Source organism: Vulpes vulpes, chromosome X (genome assembly GCF_048418805.1).
Source record: "Vulpes vulpes isolate BD-2025 chromosome X, VulVul3, whole genome shotgun sequence".
Taxonomy (NCBI): domain Eukaryota; kingdom Metazoa; phylum Chordata; class Mammalia; order Carnivora; family Canidae; genus Vulpes; species Vulpes vulpes.
In genome coordinates this window covers 79,117,114-79,139,697 of record NC_132796.1, presented here as the reverse complement: position 1 = coordinate 79,139,697, position 22,584 = coordinate 79,117,114, and the positions used below count along the sequence as shown (strand labels likewise).

Below are 22,584 nucleotides of genomic sequence, written 5' to 3'. Positions count from 1 at the left end.
CACATTGGGGCTCCTTAGTGGGATGGCTGAGACTAGTGCGGGTTAGGGTCCCCAGGTCCACTGAAGCAGTAGGCTGGATAACATGTTTGGACCCTTCTCCTATCTATACTAGCAAGGTGGAGAGGGAAAGTGATGCTTGCTCCCCTCTGACCTAGAGGGAGTTCCAGCAGCTTTTATATTGTTTGGCAGGGTTCTAGGACTGGAGTTCTTATATTCTACTTGCTCTTTAAAACCACATTTTTTTTCTGTGCCCCAGGGCAGATGAATCTACTCAGGGTCTCTCAATACTATCCTTCTCCACTGCATTTCCAGTTTGAAATGTCAGGGGTGGATGTCCCTTTCATTACAACATCTCCGTCTGTCTTGTTCTCTATATGTTCTTTTTTTTTTTTTTATCTTTTGTTGTGCAGAAGCTGTTCAGTCAGCCCTCAGTTTTTCTTCAGGAAAAAATGCTCCATAAATAGTTGTAGATTTGGTATGTGCCATGGAGGAGGTGAGTTCAGGGTCCTTCTATGTCACCATCTTGAACCAGAACTCCTTTATAATTCTTACAGCCATCCTAGTGGAGGTAAAATGCCATCTCATTGCAGTTTTGATTTACAGTTCCCTAATGCCTAAGGATGCTAAGCATCTTTTTGTGTGCTTATTGGCAACGTGTATATCTTTGAAGAAATATCTATTCAGGTCCTTTGCCCATTGTTTACTGGGTTTTCTTTTTATTGTTGAATTTTAAGAGTCCTTTTATATTCTGAATACTAAACACTTATCAGATAGGTGATTTTTTTTTTTTTTTTTTTTTATGATAGGCACACAGTGAGAGAGAGAGAGAGGCAGAGACACAGGCAGAGGGAGAAGCAGGCTCCATGCACCGGGAGCCCGACGTGGGATTCAATCCCGGGTCTCCAGGATCGCGCCCCGGGCCAAAGGCAGGCGCCAAACCGCTGCGCCACCCAGGGATCCCAGATAGGTGATTTATAAATATTTTCTCCCCTTCTATGGGTTGTCTTTTCAATTTTTTGATTGTCCTCTGATACACAGATGTTTTTAATTTTGATGAAGTCTAATTCATCTATTTTTTCTTTTATTGCTTGTATTCTTTGCATTATATTTAAGAAACAATTGTCAAACTCAAGTTCATGAATATTTACCCCTATGGTTTATTCTAAGAATTTTATGTTTAGTTCTTTGATTGTGTTGTTAATTTTTGTATGTAGTTTGAAGAATATGCCACTTCATTATTTTGCATGTGGCCATCCAGTTTTCACAGAATCATCTATTGAAGAGAATAGTCTTTCATTATTGAATAGTCTCGACACCTTGTTGAAGATCATTTAACCATAAATGTGAGGGTTTATTTCTGGACTCTACTGTATTCTATTGATCGATGTGTCTATTTCTGTGCTAGTACCACACTGCTTTGATTGGTGTAGCATCGTAATATGTTTTGAAATTGGGAAGTATGAATCCTTCACCTTTGTTCTTTCTCAAGGTTGTTTGGCTATTTGAGTACCTTGCAATTCCATATGAATTTTAGCATAAGCCTTTGCATTTCTGTGGAAAAAAGGCTTCTGGGATATTAATAGACATTTCATTTAATCTGTGGATTGCTTTGAGGAGTACTGTGATTTTTACAATATTAAATCTTCCAGTTCATGAACACAGGATGTTTTCCATTTATTTAAGTCTTCTTTAATTTATTTCAGCATTGTTTTATAATTTTAACTGTATATATCTTGTATTTATTTGATAATAAATAAGTGCAATTTGGAATTTGATAATAATAAATGAAATTTATTCCTATATGTTTCATTCTTTTTTGATGCTATTTTAAGTGGAATTTTAAAATAATTTCCTTTTAGGTCATTCACTGCGAGTACACAGATGTTCAAATAATGTTTGTGTTGATCTTTAACCCTACAACTTTGCTGAATTCCATTTGAGTCTTTACTATGCCCTCTATCTGCTGAGATAGTCTTTTTCTTTCTTGTGGCTTTTTTGGATAATTTGTTTCAAATATGTTCATAATTGCTTATTGAAACATATTTATGACAGCTACTCTAAAACTTTTATCAGATTATCCTGGTATTTCTGTTATCTTCATGTTGACATCTATTCATTGTATTATTTTATTTAGTCATCTTCTTCTTGATTCTTTTTACAAGTCACTTTTTTTAAAGAGTTTATTTATTTATTTATTTATTTATTTATTTATTTATTCATGAGAGACACACAGAGAGAGGCAGAGACACAAGCAGAGGGAGAAGCAGGCTCCACGCAGGGAGCCTGACGTGGGACTTGATCCTGGGTCTCCAGGATCAGGCCCTGGGCCAAAGGCAGCACCAAACTGCTGAGCCACCCGGGCTGCCCTACAAGTCACTTCTTAAAAAGATTTATTTATTTGAGAGAGAAATAGAGGGATCCCTCGGTGGCGCAGCGGTTTGGCGCCTGCCTTTGGCCCGGGGCGCGATCCTGGAGACCCGGGATCGAATCCCACGTCGGGCTCCCGGTGCATGGAGCCTGCTTCTCCCTCTGCCTGTGTCTCTGCCTCTGTCTCTCTCTCTCTGTGACTATCATAAATAAATTAAAAAAAAATTGAGAGAGAAATAGAGTATGAGTAGGGGGAAGGGCAGAAGGAAAGAATCTCAAGAAGATTCTCTGCTGAGTGTGGCTTGATCCCATGACCCATGAGATCATGACCTGAGCTAAAATCACAAGTCAGACAGTTAAACTATTGAGCCACCCAGGCACCCCTGCAAGTGACTTTTGACTGAAACCTGAATTTGGGGTATTATATTATAGGCTCTGCTTCCTATTTAAATCTTCTACTTCAGCTGGCCTCCTCTAATATCACTCCACTGGAGGAAGTGGGAATGCCACTTCATAACTTCCAGGTGGAAGTAGAAGTCATTTCCCTACTTTGTCTTTTATAATGCCCAAGAGGGAGCTCTTCATTACTGCTGTAAGAAGGTAAAGTTTTGTCTTCCCATTAGGCCTACAGTGATAGCTCTTTGAATGGGAGGATTAGGTGTTCCTTATTACTGCTTTTCCCAAGTGATATCCACTAACAACACCAGATGATAGCTTTCTTACCATTGGGTGGTGGTAAAAGTCTTGACTCTTCTCTAAATTCTTTCTGACACTACCCTAAGTGAGGAGGAGAAATGGTTCCTTTTTACTGTTAGATGGAGGAGAAGTCCAGGTTCTCCACATGGTCTCCACTGACATTGAGGTGGGAGAGTCAGCAGGTGGTAGGCAGGAGGAGACTCATTTCTTCCCAGCAAGGATGAAGTCTCCGCTCGTTGCTTGGCCTTCTGCGATCACACACTACCAGGGGTTTTGAGGCACTTCATTATAGTCTGGATATCATGGAAAACTTGGTTTTCTACTTGGCCTTTCCTAGTGTATATGTGACCATAGCTTTTTCCTGTGGCATTTGGCTAGAAGAGAGTGTTTATTGTCTAAAAGTTTTCTGTCTGGCTAGGCTGCCTCTCTCCTGGTCCTCTGGCTAGAGAAAGCTATATAATATATATATATATATATATATATATATATATATATATATATATATATATTATATATAATTTGCCCAGGCCCATTGGCATTTCTGGCTCCTCCAGCACTTAGTCTGGAATATAAGAAGCAAAAAATAAACCTAGAGAACTCACCATCATGATATTCTTCAAATCCTGAGGTATCTAATTGGTCTGATTTCTGTCTTCCTTATGTGTGTGTGTACACTATACACATACAATATGTATATACATATACAACTATATATATTACATATATAAAGTTGAACTTACTGGAAGGTAGAAGAAATAGAGAACAATATATCCATTATACCTCCTCGGAAAAATAAGTTTCTGAAGAGGCTTAATTTTTTTATTTTTTATTTTTTGGATGATTTCTGGGAATTTATTTTTTTATAATAAATTTATTTTTTATTGGTGTTCAATTTGCCAACATACAGAATAACACCCAGTGCTCATCCCGTCAAGTGCCCCCCTTAGTACCTGTCACCCATTCACCCCCACCGCCCGCCCTCCTCCCCTTCCACCACCCCTAGTTCATTTCCCAGAGTTAGGAGTCTTTATGTTCTGTCTCCCTTTCTGATATTTCCTACCCATTTCTTCTCCCTTCCCTTCTATTCCCTTTCACTATTATTTATATTCCCCAAATGAATGAGAACATACACTGTTTGTCCTTCTCCGATTGACTTACTGCACTCAGCATAATACCCTCCAGTTCCATCCACATTGAAGCAAATGGTGGGTATTTGTCGTTTCTAATGGCTGAGTAATATTCCATTGTATACATAAACCACATCTTCTTTATCCATTCATCTTTCGGTGGACACCGAGGCTCCTTCCACAGTTTGGCTATTGTGGACATTGCTGCTATAAATATCGGGGTGCAGGTGTCCCGGTGTTTCATTGCATCTGAATCTTTGGGGTAAATCCCCAACAGTGCAATTGCCGGGTCGTAGGGAAGGTCTATTTTTAACTCTTTGAGGAACCTCCACACAGTTTTCCAGAGTGGCTTCATCAGTTCACATTCCCACCAACAGTGTAAGAGGGTTCCCTTTTCTCCGTATCCTCTCCAACATTTGTGGTTTCCTGCCTTGTTAATTTTCCCCATTCTCACTGGTGTGAGGTGGTATCTCATTGTGGTTTGATTTGTATTTCCCTGATGGCAAGTGATGTAGAGCATTTTCTCATGTGCATGTTGGCCATGTCTATGTCTTCCTCTGTGAAGAGGCTTTAGAACAAATATCTGTAGACTCGTTCTTAAGAAATTTTCATTTTATTCTCACCATATACTCATAATGGAAGGGAAATAATACTCAAGTATTAGAGATAAGGAAATGGAGACACAAAGTGTTAGACACTTGCCCATACCAAGTAGTGATTTATAATCAAATACAAGGAGTGAGCACAATTTTTCTGACCAATAACTTACAGTATTTCTATTAGATCACAATTGATAATCCAACCAAACTCTAGTCTTTTATGTACAGATAAATTATTTCATTGTAATTACAATGTCTGCATGCTATAACATACTATGGCAACATTGAGAATTCTTGAAGACCTAGAGAAACTTCAGCCATGGGCAACCTCAACCCATGTGTTATGATCAGATGGGATATAGCTTGGGTTCAGTAACATCTATTTCAGGGATCCATGTTACTAACATCAGGTAAATGACTTAAGGTAAATTTTCTGGTAGGAATTCCTAGTTAGTATATATTTTCCAAATATGGTTCCTGGGGGCAAGTACATATCTTCAACCACAGGTAAATTTATAAATGTAAAGGTGAAAGTGGTCCCAGCTTTTTAAATGAATCCTGCTGCTTCTTAGAGCTAGAAAGCTGAAAGTTGTCCATCTGTGCTGGATGGAGAGAGCAAAATGAAACAGTAGCAATTAGATGTAGACAGATTGCATCTTGTTATATGACTTCTCAAACTGCCAAAGTTATCCATTATGATATGGGCTGTTTCTTTGGGTAGTGAGTCTTTATTACTGGATAACTTCAAGCCAAGGTATACTGTAGAATTGATTCTTGCACTCAGTGGGCACTTGGTCCAGATGAGTTTAGAAATCTTGACTTACTTTAAGTTTCTATCATGACTTCTTAGGTAAAATCAATTCGGCAATATCCTTTCTCTCCATGTTAGTCTGTTCAGATTGCCATCATAAAACACCATCAACTGGGTGACATAAACAACAGAAATTTATTTTCTCACAACTCTAGCAGTCTAAAATCAGGGTGCCAGCATGGTCAGATTCTGATGAGGGCTCTCTTCCTGGTTTGTAGACGGTCACCTTCTCACTGTCTGCGCATGGCCTTTTCTCCATGCATGTTCCAGGAGAGATAGGATTTTTTTTACTTACTCTTCTTTTAAAAAATATTTTATTTATTTGTTCATGAGAAACACACAGGGACAGAGAGAGGCAGAGACTTAGGCAAAGGGAGAAGCAGGCCCCATGCAGGGAGCCCGATGTGGAACTCTATCCCGGGACTCTGGGATCACGCCCTGAGCCAAAGGCAGACTCTCAACCGCTGAGCCACCCAGGTGTCCCATACTTCTTCTTTTTTATAAGGACCACCCTTGTGACCTCTTCTAATCTCCTAAAAGCTCTATTTCCAAATATAGTCATGTTAGGGATTAGGACTTCAACATATGAATTTTGGGGCACATAACTGAGTCCGTAGGTCTCTATCTGATTCCTGCTCAAGTTGTGCATGTGTGTGTGTGTGTGTGTAGGGGTGTCTGTGTGTCTGTGTGTATTCAAAACAATTCGCTAGGATACAAGGTTACGGAGCTTATTACTTGACTGTCTGATCCATCTATGTAGTTCTCAAAGTGACTTGGTATAGTGCTTTTCACATAGTAGGTTCTCAATATATGTTGAATAAATGAATGAAGCACTTACACAGGTGGAATGAGATATTTTAGCTCTAACAGACAAACACTGTTTCCTTCAAAGGTTTAGTGCTCACTAAAATGTCCCAACTCCAGAACATGGGTTCCAAAGTTCTTTATAGGAGATCCCTGAGTGGCTCAGTGGCTTAGCGCCTGCCTTCGGCTCAGGGAGTAATCCTGGAGTCCCAGGATCGAGTCCCACATGGGGCTCCCTGCATGGGGCCTGCTTCTCCCTCTACCTGTCTCTCTCTCTCTCTCTCTCTCTCTCTCTGTTTCTCATGAATACATAAATAAAATCTTTAAAAAGTTCTTTATAATCTAGTTCCTCCCCACATTTTCTGCTTCATCTCCCCACTTTCGATTCCTATCACCCAGAATCCAGCCACACCAAATTTCTTGCACTTCTCTGAACACATCAATTTCTTTCATACCTCCAAACTTTTGCCTGTTCACAAACCCCTTTTCTCAAAATTGTCTTTCTTATCTTTTCACCAGGCAACCCCTTCAGGACTCAATTCAAATGTCACAATCTTCATGAAGACTTTTCTGATTCCTCAAGAAAAAAATAACTTCATTATTTGGTGATTCCACAGAATTGTATTCATGCCTCTATATTAGCCCTTTTCACATAGCCTTGTAGTTACTTATATCTGTTGCCCCCAGCAGACAGCAAACTACTCAAGGACAGAAACCGTCATCTCTTCGTATGCCTAGCATGTACTAAATAGTACATAGTGGGTGTTCAGTAAATGTTGGAAACATATGTGCTTTTGAGCTGCACAATCTGATATTACCTTGGATACTCTTTTTATTTAGAAATGAAGTTTAGTTTTATTTAAGTTATCAATCGTATGAAAATAAGATAAATGGCAGAATAAGGCATGTGATCTTGCATTTATTTTAGATAGATAGATATAGATAGATAGATAGATAGATAGATAGATAGATAGATGATAGATTATTTATAGGAAATTTTATGACATATGGAGATGGCTATGCCTGAAAAACTAGTAAATTTGATGTGTCAAAAGTTGAATAGCCCAACGAAATGCGTGTACATGCATACATAAATACTCATAGTTGTAATTTTCTTTTTCTGATTCAACATGATTTTGATTTTGGCATGTAGCCTTGTAAATTAATAGAATTAATACACACTACATCTAGAGAAAGGTAGTTAATTCAACTTTCCAGTTGAAATATTAAATCTGTGCATTTTTTCTAGACAGTCTCTATGTGGGCATATGTGAATAAGATCTGTTCCTACATTTCAGATGTGGTCATTTGGTAAAATTAGTTACTGAAGATGTTTTTCATCAAATTTTAAATTTCTAATATCAGTCTTGTAATCAAGATTGAGAGATATGGAACATTAAGGGAGCAGAGATTAAAGAGGATTTGGCATGGTTTTATATGCAGAAAAAAAGGAGATCCCCCCCAAAAAAGATGAAAGAAATAGTTATCACTACATCTCTATCTACAAGAATTTGTCCGTGTGGGCTAAATGAAAATTGGAACAATATTTTGGCCGATATAGGGTGGAATAGGAGAATTATCTTTCTAGTCTCTATGCTCTAGATAAATGTTTCTTAGTATGGTCCCTGTACCAACAGCATTGATATCACCTGATAGCTTAATAGACCATCAAATTCTTGGGTCCCACCAAAGATATGCTGAATCAGAAATTCTTGGAGCAGAGCTTAGCAGTCTGTGTTTCGAACAAACCCTGCAGGTGATTCTGATTGAATTCAAGTTTGAGAATGAAGTACTGCTGTACATTTCTGGACTTTGTAAATTTCCTGGATAATCACCTATCTTTCTTCCTCATTTTTTCCTTTATGGGGTTAATGATATATTGTTTTTTGGTGTTAACTATTATTGTTATATTATAAAGACTGTCCCAGCTCCCTTTGTCTATGTGCTTTATAATGCTTGTATTCCTCAGGTTGTCCAGAAGCCTCAGGTCATATTTCCATCCTTTGATCCTTAACTTGGCTCTTCATTCTTAGAATATAAACTTTATCTTCCCAGCTTTAAAAACCTGGAAAATATACACCCAGATAATAGAAATCACATACACTGTTTTCAGGGAGTGTGGAATGGGTGTGAGAATTAAGTCTTCCTAACTAAAAGTCCTGTTATCCCACTTCTGGGACTCTGTATTAGATATAATAAAACAAAGGTGGTGGTAAATATCTACAGCTTTTCATTATAACCCTGGTTGTCATACTGAAAAATCGGAGAGTTCTAATGTTTGTTTACAGGGATACAATCGTATAAATTATATTAAATTCATTTTAGTGAATATATATCTGCTAAAAAATTTCTTAGCTCAGTACGTACTCATATGGAAAGATGTGTTGTAAAGTGATAAAAGTAAAATCAAGGTGCAAAACAGTATTGTGTATACATTCTCATCACTTGGGAGAAAAAGACCATTTGAGTTTACAGCATAAACATATTTTACATTTAAAATATAAAAGAAAACACAATCTGTATTTATTGACAACAAATGATAATCACAATATGGTTTTAACTACAAAAAGAGTACATTACAAAAGAACATGCAGCAAGAACTTTTGAAATAATGTGCCTGTCTCAGTGGGGCTTGGGTTGCATGGGTGTATGCATTTGTTAAAACTTATTAAGTGGTACCACTAAAATTTGTGTATTTCAGTGGATATGAATTTTATCTGTGAATGAAACTGGACCCCTCAGTTCACCATATAAAAAACCAACTTGAGATAGCCTTGAATGTAATGCCTGAAACCATAAAACTCCTACAAGAAAACAGGGGATAAGCTCCTCAACATTGGTTTTAGGAATGACTTTTTGGATTGATACCAAAAGCAAAGGAAACAAAAGCAAAATTGAACAAGTGGACTTACATCAAATTAAAAAGCTTCTGCTCATCAAAGGAAATCATGAATAAAATGAAAGGATAGCACAGAATGGATTAAAATATTTGCACACCATATGACTGATAAGGATTTAATATCTAAATTATATAACAAAACTATACAACTCAATATAAAAAAATTACCTAATTAAAATTGGTAAAAAGACATGGAAACAACCTAAATGTCCATTGACGGATGAGTGAAGTCGTGATATATACATATACATATACATATACATATACATATACATATATGTATACATATATATAGTATATATAGTATATGCATATATAATACATATGTATTACATATTAACTATGTTATATATAATATATGTAAATATTATACACACATATATATATTGTATATATATTTCAGCCCTAAAAAAAATGAGGAAATTTTACCATTTAATGCAACAACTTAGATGGACCTCGAGAGTATTATGTAAGTGAAATAAGTCAGACAGAGAAAGACAAATATTGTATCATCTCACTTATATGTAAAATATAAAAGCAAAAAACCCCCACCAAACTCAGAGCAAAACAGATCAGATTTGTGATTACCAAAGGTGGAGGTATAGAATTGGAAAAAAAATGGTCAAAAGGTACGAAATTCTAGTTATCAGACAAGTACTAGGAGTGAAATGTAGATTATGGTGGCTAAAGTTAACACTACTTTATGATATATTAGGAAAGTTGTTAAGAGAGTAGATCCTAGAGTTCACATCCCAAAGAGAAATTGTTACTCTTTTCTTTTTATTGTATCTATATGAGATGTTAGGTGTTAACTAAATCTATTGTGGTAACCATTTCACATTATATGCAAAATAAACCATCATATGTAAAATAAAACCATCATACTGCACACCTTAAACTCATACAGCGATATATGAGAGTTATTTTTCAATTTAACTGGAAAAAATCGGGATACCTGGGTGGCTCAGCGGTTTGGCACCTGCCTTAGGCCCAGGGTGTGATCCCGGTATCTGGGATCAAGTCCCACATTAGGCTCCCTGCATAGAGCTTGCTTCTCCCTCTGCCTGTGTCTCTGCCTCTCTCTCTGTGTCTCTCATGAATAAATAAATAAAATCTTTAAAAAAATAAAAAATAAAAATAAGTAAACTGGAAAAAAATGTTCTTTAAATAGACATTAAAAAAAAACTTACTAATGTCCAACAGGTACATGAAAAGATGCCCAACATCACTCATCATTAGGGAAATGCAAATCAAAACCATAATGAGCTCTCATCTCATGCCTGTTAGGATGGCTATTATCAAAAAGACAAGAGATAATAAATACTGGTGAGGCTATAGAGATAAAGGAACACTTGTGCACTGTTGATGGGAATGTAAATTAGTGCAGCAACTATGGAAAACAGTATGGAGGTTCCTCCAGAAATTAAAAATAGAATTACTATATGACCCAGCTGTTCCACTTCTGGGTATATATCCAAATTAAACCAAATCAGTATCTTGAAAAGGTATCTGTACTCTGATCTTCACAGCAGCCTTATTCACAATAGCCAAGGCATGGAAACAACTTAGGTGTCTGCCCATCAATAGATAAAAGGACAGATAGATAAATAGATAGATAATGATAATAAGCATAAAGATAATGTGATATATATGCATATATATATGCATCACAGAATATTATTCAACCTTAATGAAGTGTGAAACCCTGTCATTTCTAACAACATGGATGAACTTGGAGTGAATTAGGTTAAATGAAATTAGCCAAAGACAAATACTACATGGTATCAGTTATATGTGGAATCTAAAAAAATAAAAGTTGAACTCACAGAAACAGAGAGAAGACAAGTGGTTGCCAGGGGCTGAGGGGTGGGGGAAATAGGGAGAAGTTGGTATCAGGGCACAAACTTTCAGTTATAAAATGTTTAAGGTCTTAGGATCTAATGTATAACTTGGTGACTGTAGTTGGTGACACTGTGTCGTATAACTGTGTAACTGAAATTTGCTAAATGGAACAGACAATAAGCAAGTCTCTTCCTGCTTCAGCCTTGCAGTCTCCTTCTAACACTTGCTTCTGGCAGAGCCTGATGTGAATCCAGTTGTCAAATGTAGAAATGTAGTTTTCTGACTCCCAGCCTCAGCATCACAATGCATAGTATAGAAGAGTTGGTCTGAGTTAAGACACCATAACTCAATGACTGGCACATGTCATAAATGCTTCTCCTGAATCACCTCTTACCTTGTCCAATAGGAGCTCTTCCCTGCACCAGAGTGATCTTTTCTGTACAATTTTAATGTTTTACAAGATTCATGTATATTCAGCAAAAATAGATACCTCTATTTAAAAATTTAATTGATTTATTTTAATGATGACAGATGGTATAATTTAGTGGGGGGATGAGAGCTTTCCAACTTTTGCTTGAATACCTCTGGGGTTCCCGCGCTACCTACTTTAAGAAACAGTCTGTTCACTCAGCATAATACCCTCCAGTTCCATCCACACAAACATTATATGTTCTCATTCATTTGGGGAATATAAATAATAGTGAAAGGGAATAGAAGGGAAGGGAGAAGAAATGTGTGGGAAATATCAGAAAGGGAGACAGAACATAAAGATTCCTAACTCTGGGAAACGAACTAGGGGTGGTGGAAGGGGAGGAGGGCGGGTGGTGGTGGTGAATGGGTGGCAGGCACTGAGGGGGGCAGTTGACGGGATGAGCACTAGGTGTTATTCTGTATGTTGGCAAATTGAACACCAATAAAAAATAAATTTATTATTAAATAAAACACCATCCATTTACCTATAAAAAAGAAAAGAAACAGTCTGTTCTATTGCTGGAAAGGCTCTGATTGTAAGAATGATTTTGCTTATAACAAACTGAAATATGTCCATCTCAATTTTTATGTTACTGGGAAAACACTGAACAAGATGGCATTCTACTACATAGTGATCCCATAGTATAAAGGAAACTTAGGCAACTAACTGTAGCACAAAGTGTTGATGATGACATAGACAGGGAGCACTAGTGATGGCTATAACAAGAGTTTTTGAAAAGAAGGCACAAAAACTTCGAAGGTATTTGACCCAGGCACTACCTGGAGTGAGAAATGATGAAGCCACAGAAACTCATCTGAGACCTTTCTGGGGTCCCCAGTTGTTCTCAGCTGGCCTGTGTGCATTATCTTGTAAGGGGCACTGTATTTCTGGTGATTCTGCATAGCAGGAACACCACTTGATGGTGCACACTAGGCCTGAAATAAACAGCCATGCCACCAGAAATGCTCAGCAATCAGAAAACAATGAAATTCTAATCAAACTATCAAGACGTTGATAGTTTAGGTATATAATTTTATTATGCCTGAGATATATATTTAAGGAAAAATTCCCAAGTTTGCAGATGATGCTAAATGACACAGGAGCTGCTAGTTCTTCTCAATAACAGAATTCAATTAAAAATGATTGTGACTGGGGATCCCTGGGTGGCGCAGCGGTTTGGCGCCTTCCTTTAGCCCAGGGCGCGATCCTGGAGACCCGGGATCGAATCCCACGTCGGGCTCCCGGTGCATGGAGCCTGTTTCTCCTCCCTCTGCCTGTGTCTCTGCCTCTCTCTCTCTCTCTCTGTGACTATCATAAATAAAATAAAATAAAATTTAAAAAAAAATGATTGTGACTAATTTGGGGGAAATGCCCCTTACAGAAACAGGATAAAACTTAAAACGGAAAAATACAAGTTGTTACTTCTGAGACGGACTGACAACTAGGTACCTGCATAAAAAGGAAAATAGTGAGTAGAATGAAAAGGATCAGAATTTACCAGAATCTTAAAAAAAAAGAATTTACCAGAATCTATACCATAAAGTTCTTGTGGGGAAAGTATCCAACCAAAGCAGGCTAAAATTAAGATAAAATAGTTCTGGGAGATGAACTTTTACATTATAAATTTTCCAGAGCTCTCTCATTCACTTTCTCTCTCTGCCCTTTACCCATTTACTTATACCTCTCATTTTCCCAGAAAAATAGACAATTAATGACACAAAAAATAAAATATTAGGTGAATTTTAAAAATAGCAAAGAAGAGAGAGAAACAAGTATTGGGATATAAAAAGGCTGGAATGGGGCTCAAAATGCAAGTTGTAAAGAAATATGTTCTTCCTATTGGTGGAAAACAAATTTAGCTTTAAGCTTACTGGCTGCTAATTAAGAAGAGAAGAAAGAAAAAAAGCAGGCCAGCTACATAGATTAGAAGTGTATGGTGTGTCTAGTAGGCCACTATAGTACTAATATGTAGACAAAGTAGAAATGTGATTAAAGAAATTGAAATATCAGTCTTATGAGGAAAGGTTAAAGGAATTCAGACTATTTAGCTCAAAGAAGAGAAAGATAGTGAGTGACTTAGCTATTTTCAAATGTTTCAGTGGACTTTATGTGAGAGATTCAAAGCATTGGTTTCTGTGTCCATAGAGAAAAATAAAAGGAAGTGGACTTTAAATAACAATCTGATAAAAAGTTTACAACACACATAACAATAAGGATCCATATCCATAATGTATAAAGCACTTCTACAAATTGGTTAGAATACTTAATAACAACTTAATAGAAAAATGGCCAATGACATGAACATGTAGGTTACAGAAGAAGAAGTACAAAAGACCGATACAAATGAAAAGATACTCAACCACACTAGCAATCAGAAAAAATACAAATTATATTAGCATCATTTTTTTCCTTCATCAGACTGGAAAACTTCAAAAAAATGCTATTAACAATTGTTGAGAAAAATATGGGGAGATCACAGTCTGATAGTGGTATACTTTGGAGTATAATTTGGGAGTGTATATTAAAATGGGAAATGTGTATGTTCTGCAGCTCAGTTTTCTTGATTATTAAAGTAATTAGTGTTATTTGCTGTTACTCAGTTTGCTTCACTTTCTGGACATACAGTAGGATTGCACTCAGTGGCTCTCTTATGGTTGCTTAGGACAGACGGTATGTCTAATTCTGGCCAATGAGTTGTTCCTTCTGTGACACGTGGGAAACCCTGAAGAGCTTGCTTTCCTTATGCTATGAAAACGGTCAATGTTCAAAATGGTGAGTGCTCCAGCAGCTTGGGTCCCTAGGTCCAATGAGCAGAGCTCTCTAACCCTCAATGGACATGCATCTTGAGCAAGAAATAGTATCTTCTTTCAGTCATCAATCAATGTAAAGTGAAGTCAAAAAATTACTAGGTTAAAAACCATGCAAAATGATATACATAATATGATAACATTTATGTAAAAAGGTAAAACCACAAAGTAATGTATGTATCCTCTATAGTTACACTTAATGTATATTATTGCCAATGCACAGAAAAGAGTAAAAAAGAATACACATCGTAACATGCACACTCAAGATGGTGATTGCTTTGAGGACAGCACTGATTAGACCAGATTTGGGAATAGTGGTAAAAGAGGATTTAGCTTACTCTAATTTTTTTTTAATTTTAAAAGAAGACTATATTAATTTTGAAAAAAAATTCAAAATGTTAAAATAATGTAGTGTAAGGAAGAATTTTTTTGTGTGTAAGGGAAGAACTTGTTACCATTAGTTTTAAAATATCAATGGTGGGGGGCACCTGAGTAGCTCAGTCGGTTAAGCATCTGCCTTTGGCTCAGGTCATGATCCCGGGGTCATGGGATCAAGCCCCGTATTAGGCACCCTGCTCAATAGGGAGCCCACTTTTCCCTTTCCTTCTGCCACTCCCCCTGATTGTTCTCTTTTTGTGTCAAATAAATAAATAAAATCATTAAAAAATTTAAAATTCAGTAGAATGTAAACTCAGTGGAGAGTAAACTGGCCATATGTATCCATATAAAAATGCACACATCCCGTGATTCAGTATTCTAGAGGCACATGTGCATATAATGTATATACTAGGATGTTTGTTGCTGCACTGTTCGTAATAGGAAAAGACTGAAAAAAAAAAAACCCTTAACATCCTTCAGTAGGGGATTGGCTAAATTAGTTGTTTTACATTTATACAGTGGAGTACCTGGCAGTAGTTTGAAAGAAAGAAGCAGTTCTATATTATTGATATGGAAAGATGTTCAAGATTGTTAAGTGAAATAAGCAATGTAGAGAATATTGTATATAGTATATAATCATTTGTAGAAAGAAAATTTTAAAGATAACCTATCTGTAGCTCTTCTCTTCAAACCAACAAATACAGGAGCAGAATGATAACCTCACTGGACAAATTGTTCATCTTGTACAGAATAAGGAGGTGACAAAGGGCCTCAACATGCCTGTGAATTGGAAAGCATAGCCTATCCCAGCCAAAAAACATCAAAACAGTTTTTACTTTATCCTGAAACATTTAAAAGTATAATAATAGTAAAGAATGACTTTTGCAAGGATGCCTATACAGGACTAAACAAACCATGTCTGAGTAAGCAATGGCTACAGGGAGAAACAAGGTAAAAATGTAAGCATCAGAATCAACCAGGTAGTAGTAAAAAAAGGACCTGCATACAACTGGGAGATGCTGCAGGATCCCTAAGGGTGAGGAGGACGATTTCAAGAGTATAGGTTCTACACTAGAGGAGACAATACAGGAGAATCTGGAACAGTGTTTTTAGAAGCCTTGTCCTGTGAAGGGGCAATTCATATGTAGGCAGCATCTAGGTAGTCTATACAAAGTCTAGGAAGATATCTTGATGTGGAACAATAGGCTACTTCATGAGGCTCACAAACATCCAGTCATTCTCTGGCCTTAGACACCCCCACCATTGCAGGTGAGGAAATGAATGCACAGACTGTGTGCTGTATAGAGTCAGATTGTGGCCTCTAGGTACAATTGTACACTAGGGTGCTCATTCGCAGGGACCCAGAGTCACTATTAGCTGAATGTAGGCAGTGTATTAAAAATATTAAAAAGGTCTCAAATAAGATTGAAATAAAAATGAAGACAAGCTGCCACCAGGCTCTCATGTCCATTTTTAAAGTTTTGCTTGTACTATTACCATTATTATGCAGTGATTCTTGATATACAGTCTTTGCCTTCAAGAGATTATTTTGTCTCCATCAGGGACTTTGCCCACAGTCTCATTCAATAGTCACAGTACACCTTCACATTTTGAAAGACTAGGTCCTTGGGATGCCTCGGTGGCTCAGTGGTTGAGTATCTGCCTTTGGCTCAAGTCGTGACTCTGGGGTCCTGGGATGAGTCTCACCATCAGGCTCCCTGCAAGGATCCTGCTTCTCCCTCTGCCTATGCCTCTGTCTCTCTCTCGGTGCCTCTCATGAATAAGTAAATAAAATCTTTTTTTTTTAAAAAAAAGAAAGACTAGGTCCTTATGTAATCCAAAAAAATTGCCAAGGTATTGTAATATGGTTTTCACTCAGATTTATCACAGCTATGAAGAAAGATAACACTAAAGATTTTGATAACGTATCTTCAAGCACAGTGGTAAGAGAAGATGCAATTTAAGGCTTTCTCTTAAAAAATGAAGCAATGAATAATGCCTAAAGATTTCAGTTACCTTTTGTGATCTGTTTTTCACACAGAAATGCAGTTGATAGTAATGATTATAAGATAATTTATCTGCATTTAATTATTGATATGTTGTTTCTAGTCCTTCAAGATCAACTGCATTATCAATCATGACTACCCTAAAATAAAAAAAAATATGTTTTCAGACAAAAAATAATAGAATTTATTTTGTTGTATACAAAACATAGAAAAACATAAAACTACTATCTTTTTATGTTTTCTCCAAAAGGTTCCATTTTCAGCAATATAAGAAACTGTGTGCCCAGAATGATCTTCCATCTGAAAACAACAAAAATAATAGTCAAATACTTTTAGTGACTTTTGGGGTCTGAAAAAAAGGTGAAGAATAGTTTGGCTAAGTATTTAAAAATATGCCTTCCATATAGAATTGCTGAATAGCTGTACTGTACACCTGAAATTAATATAACACTGTATATTAACTATACTGGAATTAAAATTTAAAAACTCTAAAAAATGGCTTCCCAGAAAGCTAAATAGAACACTGAAGCTTTCATCTTGATAATATTCACTAAATTAGGTAGAATTAAACATTACTTTTTACATATTTAAAGGATGCAGGGAACAGAATACAAAGCCCAGGGACTCGTCAGGTGTGGAATCCACCAAGAGGTCCTTATACAAATTTTGAACCCCCAGTTTCTGAGGTCATTTAAGAGTAATCTAGAAAGAAATCTGCCTTTTCAATAACCAAAAGGAATATATTGCCTATCTTGAGCCTTGGAGCTTAACAATCATGGAAAAATAAAAGAGAATATAGAGGGGGAAACCACCTTACATAAAAAGAAGCAAGAATAAGAATTACATTGACTTCTTTACAGAAACTATATAGGAAGAAGAAAGTGGATTAAAATATTAAAGTGTTAAAAAAAACAAATCATTAACCCAGAATTCTGTGAACCCAGTGAAATGATTCTTCAAAAGTGAGAGTAATACTTTCTCAGACAAAACAAAATTGAGGGAATTTGTTACTAATAAATCTGTCTAGCAAGAAATGCTTCTAAAAGTTCTTCAGAAAGAAGAAAGATTATATGAATCAAAAATTCAGATTTATGCTATGAAAGGAAAAACATTAGAGGAGCATTAGGAATATATGAAGGTAAAATAAAATCTTTTATTTCTCTTATATTCAATCAAACAGGTAACATTTTGTTCAAAATAGTTGCAATAATGCATTCAGTGATATAACTCATCGATAGTGAAATGAATGACAACAATGCTATGAGGGATAGTAGGGAGGAAATAGGAATACTTTGTTATAAGCTACTTGTACTATCCATGTAGTAATGGACTATTATTTGAAAGTAGACTTGAATTAATTATAAATGTATATTGTAAATGAGTGGACAACCACTTAAAACAGAAATGCAATTGATATGCTAAGAAAGTAGAAAAAATGAAATCCCGTAAAATACTCAAATCCAAAGACAGAAAAAGAGTGGAAGACCAGAAAAAAATAATAAATAAAAAAGGCAATTAATAGAAAATAATAGGGACGCCTGGGTGGCTCAGTGGTTAGGTGTCTGCCTTTGGCTTGGGGCGTGATTCCAGGATCCAGGATTGAGTCCCACATCGGGCTCCCTGCATGGAGCCTGCTTCTCCCTCTGCCTATGTCTCTGCTTATCTCTCTTCTCTCTCTGTGTCTCTCATGAATAAATAAATAAAATATTTTAAAAAATAGAAAATAACAAATGGTGGTTGATGTTACTACAACTATATCAACAATCACTTTAAATGTCAATAAATTAAATATACCAGTTAACGACAGAGACTGTCAAAATGGATAAAAAAAAAAAAACAAGACCAACTGTATGCTGTCTACAAAAAAAAAAGACACTTTAAATGTAAAGACATATATAGATTAAAGGTAAAGGGACAGAGAAAGATATAACATGCCAACAGTAATCAAGAGAAAGCTAGAGTGGCTTTGTTAATATCAGACAAAGTAGACTTCAAACAAGGAAAATTATTAGGGATAGAGAAGGGCATTACATAATGATAAAAGTTCAATTCTCCAGGAAGACATAGCAATCCTTAATGTGTATGCATTAATGTGTCTGCATAATGCATATAGCAGTGTCTAAATATGTGAGGCAAATCTGATAGAACTTCAAGGAGAAATAGATGAATCCACTATTATAGCTGGAGACTTCAACACTCCTCTACCAATAATTCATGATGCAGGGGCACCTGGCTGGCTCAGTCAGTAGAGCATGACTCTTGATCTTGGAGTTTTAAGTTTGAGCTCCACACTAGGGGTGTAGATTACTTAAAAATAAAAATAAAAATAAAAATAAAATGAACAGACGCAACATGCTGAAAATTAATGACATTGTTGAATTGAACTGTACCAACAGTTAACTGGATCTAACTGATATCTATAGAATACATTATCTAACAACAGCAGAATGCACACTCTTCTCAAATTCATACAAAACATTCACCAATATGGACCATAGTCTTGGCCATAAAACACAGCTTAACAAAGTTAAAAAAGAAAAGCCATACAGTATATGCTCTCAAACTACAATGGAATTAAACCAGAAATAAATAAGAAAGAGATGACTGAAAAAAATACAACATGCTTCTAAATAACATGTGGTTCAAAGAAGTCTCATGAGAAATTAAAACATATTTTGACTGATGAATGGATAAAGAAGTTGTGGTATATATATCTACAATGCAATATTGCCCAGCCATAAAAAGAATGAAATCTTACCATTTGCAATGACATAGAGAGAGTTAGAGTACATTATGCTAAGTGAAATAACTCAAAGAAAAACAAATACCATATGATTTCACTCATGTGGAATTGAAGAAACAAAACAGAAGAACATAGGGGGAAAAAGAGAGAGAGAGGCAAAACATAAAACAGACTCTTAACAATAGAGAACAAACTGAAGGTTGCTGAAAGGGAAATGGGCAGGGAGATGAGCTAAGTGGATGATGGGTATTGGGAAGGGCACTTGTGATGAGCACTGGGTATTATATGTAAGTGATGAATTACTGAATTCTACTTCTGAAACTAATATTACACTATTGGTTAACTAATTGGGTTTTAAGTAAAAACTAGATCCTACAAAAATATTTTAAACCAATTTAAAAATAAAATGATAAAAAATAAAAAATAAAAAAATAAAAATAAAATGATAAAATATGTGGTATGCAGAAAAAGCAGTAATTAGAGGGAAATTTATTGCATTGGATATTAGAGAATAAGGACTTCAAATCGATAATTTAAGCTTCCACTTTAGGAAATGAGAAAAGGAGAACAAATGTTAAAATAAAAGAACAAGTTAAATACAAAATTAGCAGAAGAAATAATAAAAAGTAGAGCAGAAATCAGTAAAATTGAAAACAAAAAATCAGTAGAGAAAAATCAACAAACCCAAAAGTTCGTTCTTTGAAGAGGTCAATAAAACAGATGAATTTGTAGTTAGGTTAAGTAAGTAAAAAAAGAGAACAGACACAAATTTGCTAAAACTAGAAATGAAAGAAGGACCATCACTACTGATCCCATAGACATTAAAAGGATAATAAAAGAATAATAAGAACAACTCTCTGTTCCCAAATTAGATAACTTAGTTGAAATGGAACAATTCCTTGAAAGACTCAATTTACCAAAACTCACAAAAGAAGAAATAGACAATCTTAATAAGTCTTCATCTATTTAAAAAATTAAATCGAGGGATCCCTGGGTGGCGCAGCGGTTTGGCGCCTGCCTTTGGCCCAGGGCGCGATCCTGGAGACCCTGGATCGAGTCCCGCGTCGGGCTCCCGGTGCATGGAGCCTGCTTCTCCCTCTGCCTGTGTCTCTGCCTCTCTCTCTCTCTCACTGTGTGCCTATCATAAATAAATAAAAATTTTAAAAAATTATTTAAAAAAATAAAATAAATAAATAAATAAAAAATTAAATCGATAATTAATGACATGACAAAACAGAAAGCAATAGGCTGAGATGGTGAATTCTACCAATGTAAAATCTACCAAACATTTAAGGGAATTATACTAAATCCATATAAGCTTATCTAGAAAATAGAAGTTGAGGTGATCCTTCCTAACTCATCCTGAGGCTGGCATTACCCTAATACCAGAACCAAATATATTACAAGAGAGAGCAACTACAGACCAGTGTCTCTCATGAACATAGATGAAAAAATCCTTGAGAAAATATGAGCAAATTGAATACAAAAATGTATAAAGAGAATTATACATCATGACATTGTGGGATTTATTCCAGATATGCAGGGCTGGTGTGACATCTGAAAGTCAATTAATGTAGTCCATCACAACAAGCTAAACAATAAAAATCTTATGGTCATATGAAAAGATACAGAAAAAGCATTTGGCAGGCTTTCTGCTCTTCCCATTTAACAGATAGATGCATGTTCTTGTGCAATGCCAGCCACATCCCTGAAACATGATAATGAAGGTCAAGTAAATGGATTTGCCTATATTGTGTGCTTGGCAAGGTGGATAATGCCTCTATCAATGACTCCATTGATTTCAATTACATGAGCTACATGTTCTAGTATGATTCCATCTATGGCAAATTCAATGGTACAGGCAAGGCTGAGAATAGGAAACTTGTCATCAATGAAAAGCCTATCTCCATCTCCTGAGAGTGAGCTCCTGCCGGCATCAGCACCCAAGTGATGTGGATGCTGAATGCATTGTGGAGCCCACTGGAGTCTTCACTACCATGGAGATGGCTGGGGAGTCACTTGAAGGTAGGGCTAAAAGGGTCATCATCTCTGTCCCTTCTGCTAATGTCTGCATGTTTGTGATGGGCATGGACCATGAAAAGTATGACAACTCCCCAAGATTGTCAGCAATGACCCCTGCACAACCAATTGCTTGGCCTCTCTGGCCACAATCATTCATAACAACATTTGCATCATGGAGGGACTAATGATGACAGTCCATGCCATCATTTCCAAGCAAAAGGTTATGGATGGCCCCTCTGAAAAGCTGTGGTGTGATGGCCAAGGGGCTGCCCTCAACATTATTCCTGCTTCTTTCTACTGGTGCTGCCAAGGCTGTGAGCGAGGTTATTCCTGAGCTGAATGGGAAGCTCACTGGCATGGCCTTACATGTACCCATCCCCAGTGTAAGAGTCATAGATATGACCTGCTGTGTGGAGAAAGCTTCCAAATACAATGCCATCAAGAATGTGGGCCACCTCAAGAACATCTTGGGCTACACCGAGACTTTAACAGTGATGCTGGGGCTGCCATTGCTCTCAATAATCATTTTATCTATAGCTCATTTCTTAGTATGACAATGAATTTGGTTACAGGAACCAGGTGTTGGACTTTTTACGGTCCACATGGCCTCCAAGGAGTAAGAGACCCCTGGACTACCAGACCCAATGAAAGCACAAGAGGAAGAGAATTCTTCAGTTACTGGAGACTCCTAGCCCCAACTCATCCCTCAACACATTGAGACTCTCACAACCTCAATACAGTTTCAATCCCAGATCCCCTGTAGAAAAGGAGAAGCTTACAGAGCCCTACCTTGTCATGTATTATCAATAAAGTACACTGTACCCAGCCAAAAAAAAAGAAAAAGCATTTGATAAAATTCAACACCATTCATGATAGAAACTCATAGCAAAATAGGAGTCAAGAGGAACTTCCTTAACTTGATAAAGAACATCTACAAACAACCTATGTCTAACATATTCCATAATAGTAAGAAACTAGATGCTTTTTCCCTAGAATAAGAAACAAAGTCAG

General features: G+C 36.5%; 1 pseudogene; it reads left to right on the top strand.

The window, feature by feature from the left end:
• Positions 1 to 484: 484 nt before the first annotated feature.
• Positions 485 to 22,193, top strand: LOC112932081 (glyceraldehyde-3-phosphate dehydrogenase-like; annotated as a pseudogene).
• The last annotated feature ends 391 nt before the right edge of the window (positions 22,194 to 22,584 follow it).